The sequence below is a fragment of the Trachurus trachurus genome, assembly GCF_905171665.1.
Source record: "Trachurus trachurus genome assembly, chromosome: 20".
NCBI classification, from domain to species: Eukaryota; Metazoa; Chordata; class Actinopteri; order Carangiformes; family Carangidae; genus Trachurus; species Trachurus trachurus.
Window position 1 is genome coordinate 16,663,157 of NC_139911.1, and position 24,140 is coordinate 16,687,296.

Consider the following 24,140-nt stretch of genomic DNA (forward strand, 5'->3'; position numbering starts at 1 on the left):
CCCTTCATTTGCGATTAAATGACTATTGCACATCACATGAAAAACTTGATACATTTCCTCCCCATCCTTTATCCTTTGTCCACCACTTCACACATTGAATCATATCTTTCTGTGCCTGTCTGTCGCTCCATCCATTCACACCATAATAAAGACGTACTGTCTTAGATTTACCACAGCTCAGTCCGCTCAGCGCTGCCAGCGAGCCTGTCCTCGTAGCCAAATTTATAAGCTTGGCAACCATTCCACAGATCATTGTTGGACATAAAACAAGTCATGGGTGGTGGGGATGGGGGGATGAATATTTTTCATTTCTTTCATTTTTCATTCAGAGAGGACACAGTCCTGAGACAGGTTGTCGAAATTAGATGTCACATGTGTGATTGCCTCTGATACTGATAGACTCGTCTGTCACATAATGTCACAGGGGAATGCAGTTTTTTTAATGCAATCCACATTCTGAAAATGATTTTCCACATTATACAGAGGGGAGAGTATCACTGAGAATTTCACACATGCTCATACTGAGATAACTTAGTAGAGCAGTAAAAATATACATCCTCATATCGCCATGGCCACCAGGGATTCTGCAGCAGACTCCCATTTACTTCATCCAGCAACAAATCCTCCACTGGGCTTCTAATGTGTCTTTACTGCCACGGGGAAGTGCTTCACTGGCTTTACCCCCCCCCCTCTCTTTTCCTTTTTTTTCTGCTTTACCTGTTTTTAAGTCTGAATCAGCACACAAACAGAATGACAAACTGGGCCAGGCTGCTTCCCTCTCTGCTACATTAGGCGTCTCAGTGTCTGTGTCTCCAGAGCAGCCAGCGTCACCCTGCACCTTGCCAGAGGGGAGGTTGATGGTCACATGTGGCACAGAGGGAGCTGACCCTTTTTGACACTCTTACATACACAAAGACACACAATCAGATAGATGTAAGGGTTATAGTGATAGTTTTAAGGGTTTAACATTTGCCTAATCAGAAAGTCATATTGGAAGTCGTGGATCTTTGTAGATACAGTCCATTTAAAATGTACAATCGGATGCTTTAGGTGTGTTTGTATACTCTAGCTCTGGCTTTTATAGATATGCTGATATGAGGATTTTATGGCCTTTTTTATTACATTGTACTGAAATAGGTAGTGGATGGGGCATTTCTGTTGTTTCTATGTGTTCTCTCCAGTTGAGTCTAAAGACATGCACACTGATGATTGCAAAGTGCCTATAAGTCTGTGTGTGTGAGTTTGTTTGTCTCTATATGTCAACCCTGCAATAGAATAAGCACCTGTCCAGGGTGTAACGCTGGGATTGGCCCCAGACCAAGGTGACCCTGGTGGAATAGCTGATAGACAGACGAATTTGATAGTTTACAGGATTTTGAGAAGTCCGTATATTAACTTTCCTATGACCAAGATACACTCATAGACACCCAAGATACAGCTTTTTCTGAAACTTTCAGTCACACCTCCTGGGCTTCATCGGAGAATGGGCTTTGCTGAGTTGTCATGGGGATGAACTTGTAAAAAGGACCACTTGTGATGTGATTAACACAAAGCCATCTCCACGACAACTAAGTAACCTTCAGCTGATAACAAAGACCTTGGAGCAGAGTTGGAAGCTGGTGACAAAATTAATAAGTGAACCTTGAGTTGAGATTTGTAATTATCTTTGTGGAAGTACTTCATCCGAGCCCTAGACTCAACTCTAACACTCATTGACAACTTTAATTTGACACTGAAAGTTAATTTCTTTGTTTAATATATGAAATGATATAAAATGTATTTGACTTGGTACGAATGATCTTGTTGCAAATTATGCAACAAGATCTCCGTGTGACATATCACTTCAGATTATTGTTAATGCAACAATGTTAATGTTGTATTCTTCTAAAGCTTTTAAAAGAAAATGTTTAATTTTATTGGAGAATAAATTCAGCTTCTTATGAATCAGGGTGTTAAAGATGATTGATTTTTTTGTAAATTCACAGCTTAATATGGTGTATAGTAAATTACTTGATGTATTTAAAGAGTGGTCATTAATGAATTATGCATAAAATCAGTATAAACAGAAAGAGACCAGCTGCAAGTGAATAACAGTCTTAATTGAGATTAGTAACAAAGAAGAACAGGAAATCCTCCAGAGTCCACTACATCCAGGAGGTGGAGAATAGACAGCAAATCCTGGAGGTCTTAGTGATGATTGGCATCACCAGGACATGAAGTGACATTTCCTGTAGAAGACTAAAGGCAGAGCAATATCCTCCTCACTGAACCTTTGTTTGAGCTTCATCTGTGTTTCTTTGCACGGGATTCACAAAAAAAATCTCTAAGTGATTATTAGAGACTTGCTCAAAGATGTTGTTGGATTCAGGTGCTGCTGCTGTTTTTCAGTTTGTGTGTGTGGCCATGGTTTTATTTGCGATGTCTGTGGAACAATTTGTTTTATTCAAAATGAGGTGGAAAACAAAAGGACTTTGCTGCAGAGGTGTTTAGCGAGCTGTGATAAATCCACCGTTATTAACAGACAAAGTGAACATTGTATTTGGAGCGCACTTCAAATCCAAATCAAACCCAGTCGCTGCCTCTAACTGGCGTTTAAACACAACACATAGTCACTGCAGAGCATTTAAGCAGAGGACGGTTTTAATTTGTGTAACGGGCTGCTTTATTGTGGCTTTGGTGGTGTAGTGAATCATTAAAAGGAGGCATGTCAAACACATCAGGTGGACCTCCTCTTTCTGCTCCAGACCCACGCTTGTCTTTGTCTTAATGGGATGTCTGATTGTTTCCCTGCTTGTGAGCATGTTTCCACACAATTTGAATTAATTGGATTGTAAATTGATCCTGCTTTGGAGCAGAAACCCTGGAAGCCGGAGTTTTGGCTGCATAGAAGAGTTTAATCTGAATACTAAATGTTATTAAAAGGCTCCCCTGCCCCATCTCTGTAGGACAGTGTGTACCTGGTAATGAGAAAAAAAAGCCCCAAGGGCCTATTGCATTCTTTGTGCACCATCATGGTATAATTCAGTAATTAATTGCCTTAGTGCCTGGATGGTGCTGTAATTGAATTTAATTTGTAACTGAAGATAAACAGTATGACTTGCCTTCACAAGATGTTGTGACTGCTGCTGTGCTTGTCTTTCTATCTGGGAAAGCAAAACAGGAGGACTTGGAGTCAGACTGTAATGTTTTTATAATGAATTGATAAGAGCTCCAGGGTTATGCAGTGGCACATGTTCCGGAAAACACTTTCATATATTCATTTTGGAAGAAATCGTTGCCTGAATGTAACTTGCATAGGGAGAATTTATAGAGCTGACACTTGAACAGCGATTTTCATTATCAAACAGTCGCTGGGTTAATGATACAGTCTATAAACTGTCATAAAGTGGTGACAAAATGCTCACACAGCTCATTATGATGTCAGTAAACAGCTTGTTTTGTCCAAAGCCCAAATACGTTTAATATACAATGATATAAAATAGAAAGACAGCTAATTTTGACATTTGAAAAGCTGGAACTGTTTCTTTTTAGAGTCAATTCATTTCTATTGATTGGTGAATCTAATGATCTCCAACCTTTCTGACTTGCAGTGTCTGAGTTGCCTGATGCGCCCTTTAGGTCCAGGATCTTAAAATCTCTGATGGGGAGTTGAGAAGCATCTGAGAAAAAGCTGCAGATTTTTTCTATTATTGATTATTGCTGATCATTTATATGACCAGTGGTATAAAATATGTTGATTTGACTGACCAACAGATTTCTAAGATAAAAAAGAAGCAAAGTTTAGAAGCTGTAACTAGAGAGCTTAAGTCTTTTTTCCTCTGTACCTTGATTCATCAACTGTTCGTTTCAGCCAAATTACCTTTATGCAACATAACTTTAATTGAAGACTTTTTTTAAACTTGTGTTTTGGCAAGTGTGAACTCGCTCCAGCGGTGGGATAATTTTTAAACCTCCTCAGCTTTTGTGCTCCACTATTCTGAGTACAGCACCTCTGCTTCTCATCCTGCCTGCTCTGCTTACACAGCCGAGGCTCAGAGGAGCCGTAGACGCTCCTCACAATGTAGATGACAGGATAAAAAGAGAAAGAGACAGAGTGGCGGAGAATGAATGAGGAAGGGGAACGGGGAGCAAAAAGAATGGAGGGAGCGATAGAACGAGAAGGGAAAAGGCCAGGGAGGGAGGATAAGCCATGTCTCCCTTGTCTTGACATTTCTCTCTGTCTCTCCTGGGAATGAATACCCCGATATAAATGTTCCAAACTGATGATGGAGTGGAGCAGGAGGAGGAGGGAGCAGAGTGAGGCTTGTTTGATGTGCATTAGTTATTACGTGTTGCAGAGTCGGCCTATAATTTGGTTTCAGGTTGATGTAATTAAAGCGTTGGGGCCTCAGCAGTTTTCTCCGGGCTAATTTGTTTAGGATACGCTGATTCCCCCAACGGCGGCCGGTGACGACAGCGCTAAAGCGACTCGGCTGCTGCCTCTGTTGCTGGTGGTCATGGCAACAGGAGGGCCCACAGGTGTCCATATTGATATCTTTGTCGAGGTAGCTCTGCTCCCTCAGCGGGCTGGATTTACATTCAGCACTTTGCACCAGGTGCTGTTTATCCTCACAGTGGAGGAGCGCTACACCAGGATTGTCTGCCAAATTCTCCAAGAAACAAGGAGTTCACACTGAGATATTTTATTTGGATAAAGAGACAACTTACACCTGGTGTATAAAACCAAAGTTATGGTCTTTGAGAGAAGTTTCAGTTGGCAGAATAATTCCTAAAAATCCACCACTACTTAGATTCATCAAATACCAACTGTATAGGCTACTAATATGAACAGTCGGGTTGGCTAATTTTATAGAAACACAAAAGTTGCTAATAGCTAGTTAGCTAAAGGGAGCTAAGTTAGGCTGTCTACATTTGAATAATGTTGACCATTCATATAAGAGAGGCATTTCATGAGTGCTGATATAAACTACAACAGCGCTGGCACTTACATGCTTTACAGGTGTCCTTGTGGGTTAGCCACATTAACAGTCGTCTATCGTGCACCCCGTTTACACCTGGCATTATGCGTTTAGTGATCGGATTGCAATCAGATAGTGCTTGACCACATTAAAAGTATAACTGTAAATGCACGCAAAACACATTAAGGATGGATTTTGATCAGATCGGCCAAACCACCTCCGAAGGTGGTCAGGGAAACACTGAACACAAGTGCGAACGGTAATGCTTCCTCTATCTGCACACAACTATTCTTCTATTTTCTTTTTTTAATTTACCACACAAATATGTGATTGGATCTCCATTGGATCTCAATGTGGTCACTGGAGATGCAAATTAATGGTAGGTGTAAATGCTATCTGGTCAGATTGTATCCAGGTTGTATCTGTAATCTGGATACAAGACACATCTTTTTTGTTTGTTTGCATGTTAAATAAATGAAGTACACACAAAGTAAGCAAATATACTACAATACGTCATTTAGACAGTTTAGACATTGTAGAGTTTCAATGGACAGAATGAGGGTAGCTGTTTCCCCATTCATCCAACTTAGCCAAGCTAAGATAAGCTAATCAGCAGTGTGCTTAATGCACTGAAATGAGAATGGTTATTGAGCAAATTAATAACTATCTTTTCAAAAATGTCAAACAACCTCCTAAATGTTAAGGATATATGCTAATTAGTAAGTGAGAGTAAACTTAGCATGACCCTCAGAGTCAAGACCCAGGTTGAAAAACACCAGACTTGTGTAAATGCCAAGGTCTCGATCATGTCATTATCCAGACACGTGTTGCATGCGAAACACCATATGTAAATTGGATGCTTCTGTGAAAATGCAGACGTTATTAGTCACAAAGTGAAAGTGCCTCATTCATTCCCACTAACTGAGACGGCATGGACTCCCGCCAAATTGAGTCCTGGCATGTGTTACCGTCACATCCCCGCTCACAGGAAAGGACGAAGTGGAGTTGGAGAGCTGTGAGCGTCTCCGTCCAGAGAAAGCTGGAAACAGCAGCGGCGAGTTAGAGTGTTGCCTCTGTGGGCTCCGTTGGGTTCAAGCCACACAATTTGGACAGGACAACAAACACGAGCTTGCTGTGTTCACTTCCACTTGATGTCACCTTGCAGGATTTTCTGTGCATTGATATCAAAAGTTACATCTCACTCTGAGTATGTAGCTGTCAGAGTGTGTTCAGGTTTAAAGCAAATGGCAGGGTGATTACACCTTCTGAAGACTGGTATCCTTGAGTTTAAATTTGATGTATTCCTGTTTTTATAATGGAACATAAATTTAATATCAGTTTTTTTAAAGCCCTGCTGACTGTTTGGGATTATAATCACACCATTACCTGATTCTTATCATTGTAATTTGGTGATTCAAGAGAAACACCATATTTCTAAGCCTTCCCTTTGAAATCGCCACCGTTACTTCTTTTATAATTCAACCACTTTGCAGCATTAAGTCTGACAGCTCTGCTGCGCCACACTGCAGCTTTTTTTGCGATTGGTTTTCTGTGTGAGATGTTTGATAAAAACAAAAGCCTTATCTGCATCCAGAGGCCTAACCTCCGCGGGTGGGGGACTGATCCTGCAGCTCTGCTTCCTTCCAGACAGCCGATGATAATCTGTCCACTCCTCTGGTGGCCCGAGTGAAAGCACAAGCTGGCTGCCAGATCAAACAAACCAGCTTCTTGCTTCCCTCCCTTTTCGTTTTCTTGGCAAATAAATAATTTTTCAGCTATGTTGCCAAACTGAAAAAAAAGGAATCACAGGTGGAGAACAGTGTGTAACCTGGAGTTTTCATTTTGCGGGCTGCAGGTTTTGTAATCACAGAATCTCTAAGTGGTATTGACGGGTGTTTCTTGAACTCTACAAAGAACTGAGCGCATCTTTTTGGCTGCCTGTGCGCATGCTATTTATAAAGTCCCAAATGCAGGATTTTAGGAGATTGCATCTATGATTGTCCATAGTTGGCTCAAAAATGAGTCTCTGCGTCTCCTGCGGCTCTGTTTACTTAATGTTGCACCAGCCCGACTTTTCATGTATAATTACGTCCATTAGATCCAACTAAATCCAGAACTAGGCCTGCAGACAGAGAAGCAGTTCCAGACGTATTTATTTGTAGATTTGTCGTGTTTGTTGGACCTTTTGACCTACAGAAATGATGGCAGTGAGCTTGGTCACAGGAGTTGGGTCTTATTTTTTTGTGTTGTTCATTTCTATGAGCCTTAAAGGGATAGTTCAACATTTTGGCAAATTGGCCCATTGCCATAATCCCTATAGTTTTAGGAGTAGGTTTGTTACCTTTAATTGTCGGTGCAAGCTATTTTTTATAATGGCGGAGCAGAGCCGCAAGCTGCTCAGAGCTACGCTATGGAGGCTCATGGGATTTCTTGGTTTCCCTCATCAAACTCATCAAATACACAATCCAACAACTCCAAAACACTCTCGTGGACAAGTTGTGACCTGCACATTCACCACGCTATGGGATAATAACGTCGGGGGCATTTTTTAAGCAAGCAGTCTCTGTATTTGCCTCGAAAAAACTCTGTCTCGTAACGTTCCGTTAAAGGTAACAAAACTACTCCTAAAACTATAGGGATTATGGCAATGGGCCAATTTGCCAAAATGTTGAATTATACTGTACCTTTAAAAATGTATTTTACATGTTGTTCCTGATGTTTGAGCTTAACTGTGCAGCCTGACTTGCAGTACTGTAGTTTGATAGAAGTCAGTCTCCACATCTGTTCAAGGAGGGAGAAGGAGATGTCTTTTGAAGGCATTTTAACTCATTTTTTTTATAGGAAAATCATATTTGAATTTCAAAGCTAAGTGTATTACTTGTTTTAATGTGTTAATTTGGGAAACTGGATATTTGGCGGAAGATCCATATCAGAACTCTTTAGGAGGTTTTTAGAGGTGGAAAAATCAGCTTTTGATGAACCAATCACAGCAACACTGTTCATCGTTTACTTTTCTGTTTAGTTTTTGCACACATTCATCTTAACTATCTATAAGCAACTGTTGTATGGGAGTTCAGAGACAGAGGGACTAACGGGCATTTTGATCAGTCTGTTCATGTGCCTCCGTCCTGACAGCAGCATGTTAAAGCTGCCATGATTATCAGCTCTGGAGATGTACGACCTCTGTTTGAAGGGCTGATCTTCCATATGTTGTTTCTCTTCTCAGAAGTTCATTCATTGCCTTGTCTCTTTCCTCCCCTTTAAAGCTTGATCCATGTCTCTCTGCGTGGTGTCTCATATCTCAGTCGAGCTGGCCGCAGTCCCTGGGCGTCTCTCAGTTTTTTCTTTTTTTTGTTGTTTTTCTTTTGCGTCCGTGCTGTCAGCTTGTCTGTTGGGCCTGTTGATTGAAACATGCCTGCGGTCTGACTCGGTTGCCTGACTGACGACACGCGATGCCAGGCGGCTGATTTATGACCTCTATAGCAACACCAGCGCTTCAACTCGGTGACTCTCCTGCTGTGAAACTCCTCTCCCATCTGCCTCGGTGAGAGGACTACCACTTCCACGGAGGAGAGTCGGTGCGTTTCAGTATTGACCCTGTAAAGCTGTTTTTGTTAAATCCATTGTTGCTGGAGGCTGCTGAGCTCTCGCTTGCTGAATTTGCATTGTGCTCTTCATTGACTGTGCCGTGGGTCCTCGCTCCCCGACCCCCCCACCTCCTCCCCATTGACTGTGTCTTTGTGTGGTTTGCCTGCTGCTCCTTTGCGACCATCTCATCGGATGTCACTGGCATTGATTAACTCTGCTGGCCTCATCAGAGCTTGTTATCCTGTCAATTTTCTCACCAACTGGCTCCAGTCATTAACATTTAGGTTACTGCGCGGACTGATTCACCAGGTGTTGCTGGAGCTCAGCACACCTGCGCTGCTGTCAGAGAGGGGAGTGATGTGGAAATGTGATGGAGAGACGCAGCAGAACCAAAACACTGTTGAGTGTGAGTGTTGTTTGTTCTGCAGCTGTTAGAAAATATGCACCGCTCTTTGATAAGGCCCCGTTTTTGACATAATCTATAAGCTGTCATGAGTGTGATTAATGATTAATAATAAATAATGGCCTAATTCATAAGCCTTTAATCAGTTTGGGGAAGTGCTGCTTCAGGACAACACTTCTTATCAGAGAGACCTGCAGGGCATCTGGACCAAAGCCCATTCATAAATTGTTAATCATCTTCTGTAATATTTACAACAGGCTTTGCAGACTTGGAACTGTTTATTAACTGATATGTAGTGCGACCAGCTGTACACATGTGTACAAAACATAAACAACAGTACATGTGAAATATTGATGGTAACAGTTGTTTATAAGACATCTTTAACAGGGGCGGGTACAGAGTATTTTCTGGTGGGGGGCACAGGGGGTAACAACAGTAAACCTTGGGAGGCCACCCGAAAGCAAAAATGAAGGTTGATCGCTGTCTTGAATATTTATATTGTTCAGTTACACACTGTTTACAGTGTCTTCATCTTGCTTTTATTGGCCACATTGAATCTTTCACCTTGTAAGGAATATGCCTATGACCTTTTCATTTTCCACTTGGCAATATTAATATTATAGTCAATCAATAATCAGCTCTACCTTTTAAACAAGAAATCTTAGCAGAATTTTCTACAATAAATTAAACACAGGGGGCACAGGGTGGCCAATCAGATTGCAGGGGGGGCGGGTGCCCCCTGTGCCACCCTGAAAGACCTGCCCCTGATCTTTAGTGAAGAAGACTCTTGTAGGAATTATCTTGGTTGTACATGTCTTTGTGTTTCTATTGGATGATAAAGCTGTTAATGTTAATAAGAGATTAATGGATTTCGGTTTTCCAGAAGTGGTCAGAGTGGTCAAATTTTGCAGTGGAGAGGGGAATTGATGAGGTGACCCCAGGTCTATAACAAGTGTATAAAACACAAGTTAATAAAGTATTGAACTTATAAAGCCTTTATAAATGATACCTCACTACAAAGTGATTTATTGACAGCTGTAAAACAGTGAGAGAGCACCTTCGTATAAATAACATCCCTGTAAACATGATCATCCCCCTCTGTTTCAAACTGGAGCCACCGGTGCCTTCTCGAGGCTCTGCGGTTATCTCCTGCAGATGAAGATGGATTCGGTGTCTGGTGATGTTGCCTCCAGGCCGGTGGAAAGGACTGATTGAAGCCTGGAGCGGGAGTTTACACTCAGCAGCATTTTGTCAGCTGCTCCAGGCAGAAACTTTAGATTTTTTGGCTTGTGCGCAGCCGAACGAGGACGAGTAACTGGCAGCCGCCGCAGCTGACTGAGGGTGATGGGCCGAGACAGCTGTCAGTCAAACCAACACACCACCAAATATGCACCTCTGTCAGGCTTTTTGGGGCAATAATTTCAATTTTCAACAGTTGCAACTTGTGATTATTTTCAAATTTCCTATTTTCACAGTTTGTGCTCCTTATTTCTTGGGTTGTTTGGTCTCTAAAATGTCAGTAGAAAAACAAAATCACAAATTTCTAAAGCCTAGTATTTGCGATTTTGTAATTTTTTTTCGGTCTCTGTTTACTTCCTTTCAATATTCTGTGTGAGAGCTTTATTGTGAATTATGAAGTCTGAATTGCTGGTTGCTGCTTAAAGATAATTAGTTTTTATTGATAAATGGTAAATTCACGTATTGGTCCTCTGGATTCCAGGTTATTCTTAGGATTTGGTGACTTTTACTGTGTGAAGTTCTTTGAATCCCTTTTTATATACAGATTTTATTTCCCTTACATAAAAAACACATGAACTTCACATGTGATTCACATGTGCAAAATGTTGCAAATGGGAATCATGTTATTTGCACATGGGAAACATGTGGTTTTGACCCAATTTTATGTGACACATGTAATCACATGTTACCACATGTGAAAAATGGGTTCACATGGGAATTCAAATGTGATTCACATAAAATTGGGCCAAACCCACATGTTTCCCATGTGCAAAATTTTTCACATGTGAAAAATCACATGAAGTTTGTGATGTTCATGTGGTTTTTCTGTAAGGGCTGTGTGACACTTTAGAAGGAAGCCTCAGATAGCAACAGCTGAAAAAGAAAGGACATTGATTTTACTGCCACACCAGATAAACAAAGCAATAAATCCTCTCAGTTTTAAATCTGCTGAAAGTTTGGCTTTTATTTCTTGAAATGATTTATCAGTTCAGTTTTCTGATGATAATTAGAAGTAACTGAGCCAATTTTAGACTGTCACTTTGATCGTCCTTTCTTCAGCCGTCTGTAGAAAAACATTTTGCATTTGATTCGGTTTTCTTCATTTCTGGAACTACTCTACATGCCGTTGACCTCTTCAGTGCCACATTAGGTAGGAGGTGAATCTCCCAGCTCCTTCAGCCCTCAGTCATGTTGATTTCTGTTGGATCTGCGCTCCGTCAGCCACTGTAATGAATTTATCTGACACAGTGGCTCTGTGTCACAGCGTGCAGGAGGAACTGCTGGGAGGGGGGTGGGGGTGGGGGGGGTTCTATTTGCATAATATCAACACGTTTCCTAACCTCTGCAGGGGGAAGGACAGCGCGTCCCCTTCGTCTGCGTTCGGACAGAGATGTTGTCTTTCATGTTACAGGCCGCCTGTTGTCGACTTCCCTGATAACAGCTCTGACTGTCAGCTGCAGAGCCGAGGAGCTCTCTGTTGTTTCTGCCTATCAGCCGAGTCCATGAAGCAGAATCGGCTCAGCACCGCAGAGGCTCAACCGGTTTTCATTAAAGGTGCCTTGAAAGCATGAGCTGTGGGCTGTCATGGGGAGCTTTGCTTGAACACAGGTAGCCTTTCACATGTTTGGCCCCAGGAGACGCTGGTGAAGGTCAGGCGTGTCTGCTGTGTATATACAGTGTGTGTGTGTGTTTTATGTTTGACATTTGTCTGTTTTTCCAGCTCTGTCTGTATGCGGCAAGAGAGAGGGAAGAGAGTGGTGGAGATGGAGAGGGAGGTAATCATAGGTTCGTCATGATGCTGTGTCTCTGTGTGTGAGAAGACCTCTGTCATATTTTCCTCCTCTTTCTGTTTCACCACCTCCACCTGCTCAGCCCCAACACTGAAAACACCCCCATAAGCATTAGATTAATAGACTATATAACATCAGGCCAACAGTCCAGAACCCAAATATATCCAGTTTACACAGATATAAAACACAGAAAAGGAGCTTATCCTCCCACTGAATGGGGCCGGGCCTCTATTTGCTATTTGTGCTTGATAAATAATGATTAATTGATTGTCAAAATACTTGGCAATTGAATCTGCAAAACACAAAAGGTAGAAGGACAACTCTGTTATCAGTTGCAGCCTGATAGTCAGAGCGAATTGCCATTTTCTTTTCTCTCCATTATTCAGTCTGACAACATGTCCATGCCAGCCTTTTTTTCCTCTCTGTTTGGGAGGGAGGCTTCTGTTGCTCAAACCAAATCAGCACTGACTGATGTAACTCATCCGTCTACATTATTTTCAGTCAACTCAAGCTGTGCCTGCGATTGTCAGGAGCAGTTCAGGTTTTCCATGTCCACAGAAGAAGAAAATATGCAGATAAGGCGACTTCCTGTCGCCATGTTTTCCTGGCTGTGTCACAGTGAAATGAAGCTCCCATATATCCTGCTGCAAAAACTGCAGTAGTATTTTTTACATCCATCATAATTTGTCGCCAATTAGAAACAACAACAGACCCATTTGAATCCTTGAAGTTTCAGTCTCAGGATTTATAGGTTAGTGAGAAACATCCTGATGAAGCAGTTCATGGTTGTTGGGTAGATTTGATTGCTGAGACTGTGCAACAGCCACCTGAGAAACCCCCCACCTCTAAGTGTCCACACCCTCTTAATTATTCACAAATTTAAATCTTAATAAAAATATAAATAGTTAAGCTATATAAAAATTAACCTCATACAGTTGTAATGAAGGAGGGGGTTAGGGCATATAGACCGAAACTATCAAATCTCCCCAGTGGAAAGCCAATGTTTCATTAAAATGGTTAAAGGAGACATAGTATGCCCCCCTTTCCACAAATTAAAATAGTTTCCAGGTGTCTTAAAGACATATCTGTGACATGCTTTGGTCAAAATACCCCAAGGATCAAACATCACAGCTCTTTTCATACTCTCAAAACAGTGCTGTTCAGAACGGCTGGTTTCAGTGCAAATGAACCACTGCTTGCCCCGCCCCACCCCTTCTACTGGTACCAGGTAGAGGTGGTATTACGCAAATTCGAAACCTGAGGGATCAGCTCGTAAAACCTATAGGGAGCCTGTACATCACAGATTTTTTTTTGTCAATTCTTACATTTTGGGGGCCGGAAGGCAAGACAAACACAAAATATATCCTATGTTAAAGAGCCTTCAAAAAGTGATATTTCCATAATATGTCCCCTTTAATGTTTTGCCGTTGAGTGATTTATCATAGTTTCACCACTAAAACTGACATTTAAACATTCAAGACTTTATAGCAACATAGCCAACATTTAACCAATAGACTTGTTTTGTTGTGATAATATAGAGTGTTGCAGAGCCCTAAAACACAGATCAGGTCTCAAGATGTTTTCACAGTTTATTCTACACCATTAAAATATTTCTGTAGCCTATATACTCCAGCTGTGATTTCGTTAAGCTTTTACAGGTCTAAAAAACTTTATACAATCATACAGTCAGTCCATTGGTTGATAAACAGGTAACCACATGCTTTAATAAATTGGTAATTCAGAAAGAATAAAACTGTCTAAGGAACCCCAGATCTGAGGATCTGCTGCTTTTCTTTGTTTGCATCACTGTAAATTGAATAGGACTGTAATTGGATTGCAGGCTCTTGACTTCAAATTTTTTCATTGCTGTACTCTGTTGTTTTTAGAAACCAAATAATGAACCGACAATATAAATAAGCAGATAAACAGATGATGAAAACAATGCCGCCTCAGTCAGATCCGCCCATATGTGAGCTCGCGCTGGAGCTCAGGATGAAAGCGCAGCCTCGGATGACCTCGGTTGCGCTCGCAAGATCAGTGCCGTGCTTCCCTGACAACCTCGGGGGTAATGAACAACACCTGACGGCGTACACACACACACACACACACACACAATGACAGACACCATCCTGCTTTAATCCTGACAAATTGCCACCTTGGGTACTGTAGAGTCCCTTTCTAAAGCTCTGTATCTGGCTCGCCTGCCCATTCACCGGCATACACAAGTGCAGAGATTCGTTTTCCAATCTATATCCTTCCCAACAGGGCCCATTATCTTAAGTGAGTGTCGATAGGAGGCTGAGAGGCGCACTCTTTTTTTTCTTCTTCATGTACAAATGAGCAGCAGGAGTTGTTTCAGAGCTGCACTGTGTGTGTCTGTGTCTTCTGACTCGTAACCCAGCTCTTGTAAGCACTGATGAATAACCGGCCTCGGTAATCTGCTGCAAATTTCCTCCTGTATATGTATGTGTGCGAGGGAGCTGCGGGGCTTTGATGTCGGAGCTTTCTGTTGTCATCCCTCATGTCGTTACCGGCATCACAGGGTCCCGCTCAGCTGTCAGACGCACCAACGCTGCGCTCCCCTTTTTTTTAAAGACTGCGAGCTTGCCAGCCAGGGATAAGGCATGTAGGAATATCAAAGCCTTATTTATTTGGCAACATCTGGGGACACTTTTTCTGGAGGATGACTGGAAGAGAAACTACGTCCTTAAAGTGGGAATTAGCACGCCAAGAGAACTGGGTTGCCTTTTCTTTCTTTCCCTTTATGAAGAAGTTGCAGAGCTGATTTACAGTCAACGTACATCACTAAGGACTTTGCTTCTTATTTCAGAAACCACCCCGGTGTTTTCACTTCTCTGGAGAGAGAGAGAGAACACAGGCTTTAAGGCTGTGTTGGTGTGATTGTGCAGAGGCCGGGGGCATATGGTGGGAATTACCATGTGTTTACACCTACAGCTCTTTGTCTTATTGTCTGGATCGCTGTGGAAAACTTTCTATCTTTGAGATTTGGGTGGATTTGGTCAGCTTAGACTGCTGATGGGAGGGCGTCAAAACACACTCTAGTCTCTCTGTGCTTTCATTCAGTCCTTTGTTGTTTGTGTATGAACATCGCAGCCATTTGGGACGAGAATGTAATGGCACAATCATGAGCAAATATAGGCAGTGTGGGGTTCTGATTGTAGCTGGACAATGTCAACTGAGCCCCAGCTGCTTATACTTTACACTTATTTTATTTTATTTTATTTTATTTTGTCCATAAGAAGATTATTTAAACTCAGTAAAGTTTTACGTCTTGCCCCTGGAGCACTAGTAAGATTAGGTCAGTGAGCCAATCAGAAGTCTCTCAGAGGCACTTTTTTGATTGGCTAACCTGTTTTTGAGTGATACATGAAAATGTTGCAAGTATCAAGCAAACACAAGTAAGAAAGCTAACCCCAGAGGCTGAATGGTGGGTCCAGGTGGGCGGTGCTTTTGCCATAGCTGGAGAATGATAATAACTGCTTTGTTGTGACATCACAAAGTTACAGAAAGCTTGACAGGTCATTTTAAGACTCAGCCTTTGAACACAGGCTGGATGTATTTCTCTGTGGACTGAGGCTTTGATACTTTCACGGTATTAATGTAGACACTAGACCTGCTTTATAATCAAAGAAGACGCTGACTTCTACCTTTATTCTGGCCGGGATCTTTAATACGTATGTGCATGTTATTCTCTTTCTTCTACCAGCTCACCTCTGGTGTGTTTTAATTACACCAGGAGCAGTTGTCTTGTCTTGACTCCTGTTGCACGGTATAAACTGCGAGTTGCATCATGAGATTATTTACTATTGACTTTGAATTGTTTAGCCAACCAAAACTCATAGAAGAGTTGTGGCGTGTGCATGAACATGTGGGATTCAGGACTGAACTGATGATTGATTAGTCGGCTGAATGCTATGATTAGTTTTTGATGAAGCTGTTCTCAGATCAGTGAGATTCAGACCATTAACTGATTGAAAATTGCAAGGTGAGTAGGTAGATTGTGTTTGATCACCGATCCATCCAGTAGTTGGCCTGATAGGCCTTTGTCTTGTTTTGTCCAAACAATAGTCAAACACCCAACAATATTCAGTTGATCTTACATGTGAAAAAGAAAAGCATCAAATCCTCACGTTGGAGGAGCTGGAGGAGGATGGATTAATGCACCAATCACTGCAGCTCCAGATTATATTGTTAAATATCCCTGGAGTCGAGCTGCTCTGCAAAAAACGTTAAGAAACGTTTTCTTAGAAATCGGCCCCTGTGTCTTGTGTTTCACTGGAACTGAAACGACTGTTGTAGCTGATTACAGATGAGACTTTATCTCTGTATCTACTTTGTTTGATTGGACTCTGTCTAGGAATTCAAATTTGTGTTTAAAATTCAAATGAAGCAGGCAGGTGGCCGAACGAGGGCCGCGAGGTCGCCGCTACAGAAATGTAAATTAGCACGAGGCCGACAGCTCCCGAGCTACTGTGTCAGTATGTGGTCCGTCCTGATGGATTTGTCAGAGGAAGACCTGACCCGTGACTCGACAGCTACATGCCAATCAGGGTATCGACCCGTTTGCGTTTTCACCGGCCCGAGGTGTCCACGCCGACATCAGTCTCGGTGAAATATTCCTTTCCTTGGCCGCGTGTCAAACGTGTCCTCAGCCTCGGTGCTGTCTATCTCACTGAAAGAGATGAGCAGGGAGAAGGCGGGAGGGAGGGAGGAGGAGGAAGAGGAGGAGGAGGGAGGAGGGGAGGGTGTTAAAATAGCCGATGGAAGACATCACAGCCATTTCTCAAACTCAGAGCTGTAGTAGCAGGTGGCCCGGCAGCCGGCAGCCTCACTTCTTGGCTCTGCACAGCACATAGAAGACTCTGCAGCTTACTTTACCTTGGTTTACAGCCTTTTATCATTAAGTTTGCCATTTCAACCTTCAGAAGAATAGACCTTAATTGTGCCTCCGTAATGTGCCTTTCAAGGTCCTTTTAATGTCTTTTACAACACAACCTCCGTCCTCCTCCTGCAGCTGCTACTAGATGATTTCTGCTATCCACGCTGCTGTTTGCTCACTTTTCCTTGTTTTTTAAGATTTCAATTTGCACGTTAAATAGAGGGATTAAATATTCCTAATTGGTTTTTATACTCAAAGGATTTAGGATTAGAATAATGAAGTATTTCAACTTGCTCGAAAGTTGGAATTACCCGAGAAAAAGTTAGCTTTTCTTAAAGGACAGTCAAACCGGGACACAAGGAGCATTTACCCAGTGCAGTCGGCTTTTTGCTGCTGCTAAAAAAAACACTATTGATTGATAATTAACTTTGCTGAATGAGCTTCGATTCTAAAAATCAACAAGTCTCAGATGGATTGGGACTCTTCATCTTTACAAGGCACAATAACCAAACTCCTGGTTTCTCCAATCAGCTGAATGTGGCTATTTTTAAAGGAGGTGTTACCTGATTGGCTCATTGTCAATCAGCAGTAATCAGTTTTCCTGCTTGTTTTCTAGGTGAGTTCATGCAAAATCGCATTTCCGTTGGGAGCAGTTTTTCATCAAGCAGTCTCTGCATTTGCCTCGAAAACAACTCTGTCTCTTAACGTTCCGTTATTATCTCATAGCGTGGTGAATGTGCAGGTCACAACTTGTCCACCAGAGCATTTTGGAGTTGTTGGATTGTGTATTTGATGAGTTTGATGAGGGAAACCAAGAAATCCCATTAGCCTCCGTAGCGTAGCTCTGAGCAGCTCACGGCTCCGCACCGCCGTTCTAAAAACAGCTTGCACCGACAATTAAAGGTAACAATCCTACTCCTAAAACTATAGGGATTATGGCCATGGGCCAATTTGCCAAAATGTTGAACTATCCCTTTAACAAGTTTATATTCAAGATAGGGATGAAACTGATTTATGATGTAGCAGCTGCACTTTAAAGTGTTTCAAGTTCTAACTAGTGGTCAGTGCCAACACTTAAGAACAGGAGTGATGTGCTGTAACTGAACTTCCTGCTTAAAACCGGTCAGGAGACCATTAGGAAAGTCCACTCAACTGTGGATGAAGGCATGAAGGAGCTGCTAAATGCTCCACTGTGTCTGACTCAGCCTGTCTGCTGTTTGCTGCAGAGCAGGTAGAGGACAGTTGGCTCTTTGGAGCTTTTTCTCTCGAAAACAACGGCGCGAGAGCGGCAGTGAAAGCGAACAGACCTGCAGATTGAGCAGATGTAGGTTAATGAGGACCAGAGACTCCTTCTACAGTATATACGCAATAGTGTGACTGTGATGTCTTGGCCACAAAGTCTTATCTTTGTCACTTTACAAAGCTTTTTTTTGTGTTTTTATTCTTATCCAGATCAAACCTTGACTCTACAGTTAACATGGAAATAAATCATCTTTGTTAAACTAATGAATATTCCTCCTTCTTTAGGCAGAGAGGAGCAGCTCCCCCTCACCTCCAGCCCCGGCGACAAGAAACACGTCGTAGACTGGTCGACCTCCATCACATTCTGGTAAGACAGCAGATGAACCTTCACCCAAACTGTCGAAGTTATATTACAGAATGATAATAAAACCGCATTTAAAGTGAATGTGTTCCTGCTCTCCCACACTGACGCTGCAGCTCCTGTTTCTCTCACTATGTCAGAATTTAAATTGGTTAAACATTCAGAGCTCAGTCTGCAGCTGCCTTTTTATTCCTGTTTTTTTTTTTTTTTTTTGAACTGTCATTTTGGATTTTCCGTCTGTTCAAATTGACTCATTCTGGATTTTTACAAAGGAGAGAGAGAGAGAGAGAGGGGAAAGGATGCTGAGCTGGAAATCACATTATATGTCTCTGTGAGGATTTGGAGGGGAAACAACCTGTTGTTGTTGTTGTTGTTGCCAAACAGAAAATCCTCAACACATTTTCTCTCCCATGCTGGATACCCTCAGCGTTCACACGTTACTCCAACCCATAAGCTGTGTAGATAAATGATCATAATTCTAAATTAATTTCCCCCTTTTTTTCTTTGAAATTCCAACATTGGCTTTAACATGAACCATCATCTAATTCAGTTACGATGCTGTTAGATATCTAGACATCTTCTCTGACATCACAACACTGGTCCAATGAATCATGTTATGGTTGGTGTAGTGTGCCCAGATAAAGACTTACTTACACCTTCTTTATGCTGCTGGTTCCAGATCGAAAAAAAAAAAAAAAAACTAAGCAGGGTGATTGTTTACTCTGTCTGCTGATTCCTGTGTCCCTTTAATGACTGCAGTCAGACTGTTTACACAGTATGGATTACTGAGCACCTAGCCTGTCATTGATAGAGGATGCTGCACGCTGTTGTGGCGGCTCCAGTGCATCTCCACAATCTGGTTTTAAAATGTGACGATTGTTTGATTTTTCTCCTCCACCCCCCACCCACAGCTTCCCATTGCCTGGCAACAGCACACACTCCATCAGCCTACAGCCTTGTTGTGGTCCTCTCTAACCTCCTTGTGTCCTTTCATGTTATTCAGAATGATCCCCCCTCTGTTTAATTGGCATTTCAAATCTTGATTGCATTAAAAGGGAAGTAGCTATGCTTTAGTGGGGTTTTCGACATGATCAGAGCTAATGGGAGGAACGTCAGTCCAAAAGGGAAATAATCCACCATTTAAATATGACTCACACTGGAGAGAAAATGAATGCATGAAGGTTGAATTCACTGTTGAATAATATGGAAACCATCATGTGCTCTAAGTGAACCAGCAGGGACGTTGCACAGTTTGTACCATAACATATGAAAGTGCAGGTGTGTATTTTTATTGATTTAAAGAAGAATCTCAGAAGATTTGAGTCTGCATGTGTTTCCACAAGTGTCTGTTACCGTTCCTGCAACTTTTTTTATATGAGTGTATATATAGATATAGATCATGGTAATTCTTTTATTACCATGTTTTCCACATTTCATGCATATTTGACTTGTTCAGGCTTGATTAGTTAAAAGCGTCCACAATGTTGGATGCACATATTATCTTAAATATCATTTTATCATAGAGTAGAGTATTAGTATTAGACTTTGAGCTAAGGGGCATTAAAACAACCAAAGTCTATAGGACCAGTGTTCTAATTAGCTGTAACTGTCATTTTCTCCTTTGCTCAGGTTTTGCTAATTTAGTCAAAGCAGAATAATTAATTCAAAGTGAATTTCCACCCTGCTGTCTCCTCTGTGGTGTGTGTGTGTGTGTGCTTGTTCTTGGGTGAGGGGGCTGTTATGTGGTGTGACCCACCCACCCACCCACCCACAGCACTGACAAGCTCCGTCCAAGCAAACAAGCTGTAGGTAGGTAGGTAGGTGTGCCGGAGATTCTTGAGTCAAGCACACAGAGCAAGCGGCTGTGGATCATCAGCGTGCTCCAGAAAAACAGGTTTACTGACTCTTTTACAGCCCTGGGGCTGCAGCAGGCAGAGAGGATGGGCCTGACTGTACATGGTGGACTTTGACGTGTCGACTCTGGAGCATGTTAGACCTGTGTTTTCTATCTGAAGCTGAAGGCACAGATTCTGCTGCTCTCCACATCGTTGGGTTGATTGTTTTTATGGTTTGGCATCACATCCGATCTCCTCTGGTCTGGGTGAGTTGATAGTGTTTGGTTTTGAAGGGTTTTAATCCTACATGTCCTCATATGATCTCCTGTTGTTCTGAGTAAGAATGTGCATTTTTTGCATTTTCTGCAGAGGTTAGCAGACAGAGTGTTGATGGATGTCTGTTTCTGTGTGATGACTTTGTGTTGTCATAGGGCTTTTAAACCTTTTCTAGTCACTCTAATCTGTGGTGTTTTTGTTGTTTCTTGCTTTCTGAGCTGTCAAAATTAGAGCATATTCATGTCATTTTGTTTTGGTTATGTAACAATATTGTTTTCAGAAATTGCTTAAAAACAGTTGACAACTAGAACAATTAATGTGACAAAATTGTTCATTTTCAAAATTGTATGTATGACAGGTTTGAGGATTTGTGTCTAATCGGAGCTGTCATGTGCCACAAAGCCAATTTACATTAACTGTGCTGTATGTTTGGTCAAACTTCAATCTGACTTTTTCACTTATTTGAAGAATAAATCTGTTTTTGATGCTCCAGCGTCTAAGTGGTTGAAGTTGAGACACTGCATAGATAAAACATTAGAGAAGACATTGATGGTGTTGAATCACATATTTAAACGTATTTAATCATAACTGAACTGAAGTGTGAGATTATTCATCATGATATGAAGCTTAAAACTTTTTTCCTCCACTTCCTTGTTCAGTGTTGCAGTGACGACTGCTCAACACGAAGCCTGGATGTTCTGCCTCGCGGTTTTTTGGAGTAAAACTCGTGCTTGCATATAAATAGCTGCTCAATAATTAAGACTTTTAGTAAAATGAAGTTGTCAGAAAGTGTTATAAGACACCCGAGCAGGCAGTTCATCAAAAAAAACTATTCCCTCAGGGAGCTTCACTCATGGTTTCCTCAGGCTTCTCTTCGCCTGACAACTGAGTTCTCCTCTGTGCGTGTGTGTGTGTGTGTGTGGGAGAGAGCTTCCTTTTGTGGAGCAGATGAAGTCGCCCGCCTCATTTGTTTGGGTTTGCCCATAATTAACGTGTCAAAGCGCCAGCAACGGCGTCGAGGTGTTAACGCTGACAAGGTGACATGAAACGGTTTGACGGCAACTCTAAAAATGCGCCGCTCTGCCACCTTGTCACCTCGTCACCCTCCGGTCGCCCCCCCCCCCTTCTCCTCGCCCAACACCCCCCACCCCCCTCCCCTGGAGAATCTCAGAGCATCGTTTTGACAAAATATGACATCTTCTATCTCCTAGCAACACGCTACATCTCCTTGTCTGCGGTTTCAAATTGACTGATAGACTCTTGAAGGTGTTAGCTCGCAGCGTAGCCCTAAGTGAGATAGGCTACATGCGCGAGCGGAGCTGCAGGTTGAACAGAAGACGTAGCACATGATAAATGTTTAAGAGGGCAGTTTTATTTTTTGTAAAACATTTGCTTGCTGAGCTTCTCAGAAACTCAAGCTGGGTCTTCTTCTACCTGTGCAAAGGAAACACTGCGTACCACACACTCCTGGTGTGCTGCTTGCTGATGTGCGAATCATCTCCTACTCAGTTGAATGAACAGGGGTTGGGGGTGCGTTCGCCGCCTGCTGCGTGTCCCCGTGGCGGGACGTCTTCTCTGCTAAGACCTCTCTCCAAGAACAAATCTTATTTAAAAACCTCCTATCACACTTTAAAAAAAGCTCAAACCCCCGACCTCCAGGTAGATCCTGCACATCACAGGCTCTTTTCCATAAAACTATGATTTTTAAACGTCTCTCGACGAGGAGCGGGGCCCCGGGGCCTGTCCTTAGCGGTAAATTTTATCACCTTCCTCCGTGGTGAACTCTGTTATTTAATAAGTGAATCAAAGTGTTTCATTCCACAGCGAGGTATACTCCATTTGAAGAAATGAGACCTGCTCTCGCAAAATGATTTCTGGCTTGAGAGGAGAAAGCACATTACACCCCCCGCCCCGGCCCCCCTCCTACTCCCCTAGTAAAAGTTATGAGTCATCTAAAGACCACTTTCACTTATGAAATGTTTTCAAGAGTCATCTTTTTGTTTTTGAAATATCACTTGAAACTTTTCAGGATGTAATCTGAAAAAACCGTTGACAGCGCCATTGTCCCGCAGTTAATAGTTTTTAAATAATCCTCATTTACATAGTTTTCCATGAGCAGCCTCGTCGCAGATTAGCTTAATTAAAAGTGTCAGCGCTGTTTGAAGTTTTGGCAGAGCGGCTGCGCTCGCCTTTATCTCAGACCTCCTGGATCTTTATTTGGATCTGTAGATGGAGATCAGGCCTCGGGGCTGCTGAAATCACAGCATTCACCTCTTTCATCTGCTTTGAAAATTGCACAGTTTCTCAGTGCAGAGAGACGCCTTTCATCAAAGAGCGCAGAAGGCCGGTGATTTGTTTTGCTGATGAGAGTTTTTTGGACTCTGTGTGACCCCCGCCGAGGATTGATGGGAAATGGCGAGGGAGCATCAGCGATATGCTGCCACTAGCCTGCCACTCACATGCAAACAGGTCCGGGAGCTCAGCCTCATTCACACACACACAGTCACAGATATAGAAGAAATTATGGAGAATCAGCTTAAAGACACTTTTCTCAGTTGCTCTCAGTAAAAGTTGAGGCCATGTTTTCTGGCTGCCTCTCACTCAATGAATAAATCAGCCCAAAATTTGCCAGTGGATGTGAATCTGGTTTTAAATGTCAGGATTTTATAATTCACCTGTTTCTGAATTTGCAGATAAGAAAAAAAAAAAAAATGAAAGTACATCCCTCACTCAATCAACCCCCCCGGCTTCCTCCATTTTTCATGACAGAGCATCAAAAACAAATCACAGCCGACATTAGTGCAGTTTAAATTCACGCTGGTTCTGGCTTTTTAATAATAGATGTGACAGAATCGTTAAAGACTGTTCATCTGAAATGTGTATTTATTATTGGTTTGTGCTTTTTCTTTGTTCTTTTGCTGGTGGTTTGTAGTTCAACAGTTTAGGTCTGTTTGTGTCCTGTGTGAGTTACTAAGCACATTTAACCCATTCAGACAAGAACACATTCTCAGTTCAGTTCAACTCACAAGCTTATTGATGTTTTTATTTTTTCCAAACACTGATGAATATTAGGGTAAAGGCAAAGATTTGAAATAAAAGACAAAAATTTCAATCTGCTCCCGAGCCTTCAAGATAAAAGTTTTAGTGAAGGCCTTGGATCCAATGAATCTGACCTGTTGTGAGTGATGAGTTAATCCGTTTCATGTTGTTTTCGTTCAGGTAACCTCTGTACTCAGCCTCAGTATCACCTCTCAGTCAGGTTGTCGGCCATTTTTTCGGACTGCACCGACTGGGGAAAAAACTACGGTGGCCCAGGGAGGTCAACACCCTTTGACTTCAGAAAACATGCAAATATACAAACATGCTGCACATTCACAAATTTTTTTCATCTGTTTGACAACACATGCTCTGCATATTCACATCAGTGTTTGCAGGGGACAGTTCAGATGACACCTTCCTGGTAACCTCACACACCACCGCCACATAGATGTTCACTGGAGACACACTCATTGTGTTTGTAGGACTAAATTTACAGCTTGTGTGTTACT

The 24,140-nt window shown here is 42.1% G+C and overlaps 1 protein-coding gene across 1 annotated transcript in view; it reads left to right on the plus strand.

Annotated features, from left to right (window-relative positions):
- Window positions 1-24,140, plus strand: part of rnf152 (ring finger protein 152) — a 52,242-nt gene that overhangs the window by 14,814 nt on the left and 13,288 nt on the right. The window contains exon 2 of the mRNA XM_083995946.1: window positions 18,406-18,487. The gene's annotated coding sequence lies outside the window, so the exon portion shown is untranslated. The remainder of the gene's footprint in view (window positions 1-18,405; window positions 18,488-24,140) is intronic.